The sequence below is a fragment of the Dipodomys merriami genome, unplaced genomic scaffold, assembly GCF_024711535.1.
Source record: "Dipodomys merriami isolate MVZ:Mamm:240054 unplaced genomic scaffold, mDipMer1.0.p SCAF_4, whole genome shotgun sequence".
NCBI lineage: Eukaryota > Metazoa > Chordata > Mammalia > Rodentia > Heteromyidae > Dipodomys > Dipodomys merriami.
The window spans coordinates 65,355,453-65,359,249 of record NW_027205603.1 but is presented as its reverse complement, the minus strand read 5'-3'; positions in this window follow the sequence as shown (position 1 = coordinate 65,359,249).

The following is a 3,797-nucleotide window of genomic DNA, read 5'->3' as shown; positions in this document are numbered from 1 at the left end:
AGAGATGGCAAAAATCTCCATCCTTGATGTTAATTTTCTGATAAACCAAAGCTAGAGTTTCCCTGTCTCCAGACTTCTCATTATATAAGACAATAAATTCTTTTTTTATTTCAAGCTGGTTAGATCAAGGCTTTCTGTTACATAAAAGCAGAAAACGTCATTACTATATGAGGCAGTGACTTTCAAGTTTTTTTTAACTATAAAGCAAATGAGAAATATGTTTACTCCCCATGTAATTTAGGATGTATATGTAATATACTCTCAAATGTTCTCTTCTGTTTCATTGTTTAAAATTCAGGTCATGACTCACTAAAGTGATTTTGAAGCTCACTAATGGGTCATGACCCACATTTGAGAGAACATGGAACTCATAGGGGACACGAGCTCCTGTGACACATGGGAAGGATAATATGTGTCATGAAGGTGGAATAAGAATGTGTCCCATAGGGGACAATGGGTTGTTTCTCTCTTTCTCTCCCTCTCTCTTTTTCTCCCTCCCTCCCTCCCTCCCTCCCTCCCTCCCTACCTCCCTTCCTTCCTTCCTTCCTTCCTTCCTTCCTTCCTTCCTTCCTTTTTTTTTTTTTTTTTTGTCAGTTATGGGGCTTGAACTCTGTGCCTGGGTGCTGTCCCTGAGCTCAAGGCAATTGCTCTACCACTTGAGCCACAGCACCAATTCCAATTTTCTGGTGGTTAATTGGAGATAAGAATCACATGGACTTTCCTGCCCAGGCTGGCTTTGAACTGTGATCCTCAGATCTCCTGAGTAGCTAGGATTATAGGCATGAGCCACCAGCGCCCAGCTTGGTTGTTTTGAATTGGAGCAAATAAGGAATATTTCATGGAAAGTCTGGGCCTTGAAAATTGTTCATTGGAGATAAGAGTCTCACAGACTTTCCTGCCCAGTCTGGCTTTGAACTGCAGTCCTCAGATCTCAGCCTCCTGAGTAACTGGGATTATAGGTGTGAGCCACTGGTACCTGGCTAGTCTTTGTTGTTGTTGTTGTTGGACTTGAATTCTGGGCCTGGGTGCTATCCCTCAGCTCTTCAGCTCAAGGTTAGCTCTCTACCACTTGAGCCACAGCACCACTTCCAGTTTTCTGGAGGTTTATTGAGATTAGCGTCTAATAGACTTTCTTGCCGGGGCTGGCTTTGAATTGTGATCCTCAGATCTCAGCCTTCTGAGTAGCTGGGATTACAGGTGTGAGCCACAAGTGCCTAGCTAATTAGTCATATTTTTAACCAAAGAAAAAGCTGGGGTCCTGAGTTTCAGGACCCAAGAAATGATGGGAGCAAAGATCAGGTGGTAGGAACACCAGAGTCCTTTCAGCATCGGTGAGTAAACCTGGCCAGAAGTTAAGCATGATTTGTAGAATCATGAGACAGGTATTGTGACTTGAAAGCAATGATACAGGGCCTTGAAGAGCAGGGGGAAATTATTGATGAGCCAGGCGTTAGTGGCTCACGCCTGTAATCCTAGCCAGCCTGGGCAGAAAAGTCTGTGAGACTCTTATCTCCAATTAACCAGCAAAAAGCTAGAAGTAGAGGTGTGGCTCAAGTAGTAGAGTGCCAACCTACCAAAAAAAGCCAAGTGAGAAAAAGCTAAGCAAGAGTGTTAGGTCCTGAGTTCAAGCCCTAGTACTGATGTGTGTGTGTGTGTGTGTGTGTGTGCATGCGCGCATGCACACACACACACACACACACACACACACACACACACACACACGTCATTTATGAAGGCCATTGGGAAGGGCTGGGTCAAGGACATCTACAGTTTTTAGCAGTTGCATCTTCAGCTGTGGCGTATCAAAAGCTCACACTGGCAGAGATTCAAGCTTGAGGGGAATGAGAAGCGCTGTGTCCCTGGAGACCCATTCAACTCTGTCACCTCACCCTGCCCACACTCACTGCAGAGCCGTCGACAGGGAGCAGCGAGCTCCATCAGGGAGCTGCTCAGTGGTGCCGAAGGCAGAGCAAGCTGATATTCCTAAAATATGGCCCGTCTTGAAAGTTCAATGAGCAGTGTTAATGCTGTGATTCCTCCCAATGAAACCAGCGAGAGTGGGCATCAGTGGCCAATGTTCAGTCTCAGAAAGGCTAACGATTCCTGACTTCTCTTGTTCTTCTTGCTCCTACCCACTTGCCTTCAAATGAATTCATAGTTTGTTAGCTACAGACCCAAAAGGTGGGTGGAGCTGGGTTACGTGGCACCTCTAATAATAATTTTTTTTAAGTGGAGGAGGATTTGAAATCGCTGGTTAAATCAGATGTTTGTGCTGTCTGTGGATTTTAATTACCCATGCCATTCCTTTTCTTTTCTCTCCCTGAAAAGCAAAAGTTGATTCTCATGGTAGAAGGAATTGGAACTCACCTGTAACTTCTTTTTTGTCATACCCACAGGCCTCAGGGAATAGTGAATCTGACTAGAATTTTACTGGGACTGGATAAATCTGACCTGGAGCCAACTCTATTCTTTCCTTCTTTCATATGAGTGACAGTTTTAGAATATTTCAGATTGTGAGTGATAAGATTTCTGGATCAGGTTTACTTGTCCTGACAGTTGACAATCTTTGTGGATTAGGCAATGGCTCCTACATTTCTTCCATGCCCGCCTCCCCACCCCATCCCCCATTCCATGTGGCAACTCATACCTGCCCTTTGCTAGGGCAAAGAGCTAGAGTGGGCATTTGGATCATACAAAATACCAGTTAGTTACCTTTGACCCAAAGCATAGAGAATCACATGGTGAGTTAGCATCCTTTCTGTGGATTCCATTGGGATAGATTTCTTCAAGCATTCTGTTGGGAATTAACAGTCCATAATTGGACTTACTTACATCCTTACTGCACTGAATAAAAGTACATGTGAGGGAAAGAGTAGCTTGGGTATATATACTGGTTCCTCCTGTTCAAAGTCCCAAGTACCGTCTCCTCTCTTCTCAGGACAGCTGCTTCACCAGGGTCTCCTGTTTGTAAGCATGGGACCTTCATATTTCCAGCACCTAGAGTATGGTGTCATCTCCAGTGTCCCTGCTTTATGCCACCCACGTGCAGTTGATTGCCAGATCTTTCTCCATCTGTCATTGATCTCTGTTTCCACCACTCTTAGTAGTAATTCAAGTTCCCTGTGTGCCTCTGCTGGCCACCTAGGGCAGCTGACTGGCCTGCCTGCATTCACTTTCTTCCCGTTACAGTCACCTCTTACTTAGCTACTAGAATAACTTGTAAATCACAGTTTTAATTAGGTGGCTCACTTCCTTGCACTAAAATATTCAGTGCCTCCAGTCTAAGTCTAAACATATTTGTGTGTCATTCAAGACCTTTCGCTATCCGATCTACCATTCCATTGTTTTCTCCCACATTGTTTGATTCATGACCCAGAGCAAAGTGTAGACAAAGAGCTCCAGTGCCTAATCTGGACACATTTCTCATACTGCATTGTAATTCTTTGACTTCTGAAACAATTTATCAAATTATAAGTTCCATAAAGACAGGGGCTGAGATTTTAGTTTCAAAATCTACTCATACCAGGCACATAATTTGGGTTCAATAAATAATTGGATGAGCCAATGAATGAATAAAGGTGCAATAAACCATAGATTCAAATAAAACCAATCCCTAATATAGGCTTCGTCATCTTTCCACTAAAATATCTACTTGGGATGCACAAAACAATAAAAACTCATAACCCTACCAAAAGCTAAGATAACTAGAAAATCTACTGTCTAAATTTGGAAGAAATCTAGAGTAATCCTAAATCCTGTAGGACAACTTGAGAACAAAACCCAGGATAATGTCTTTA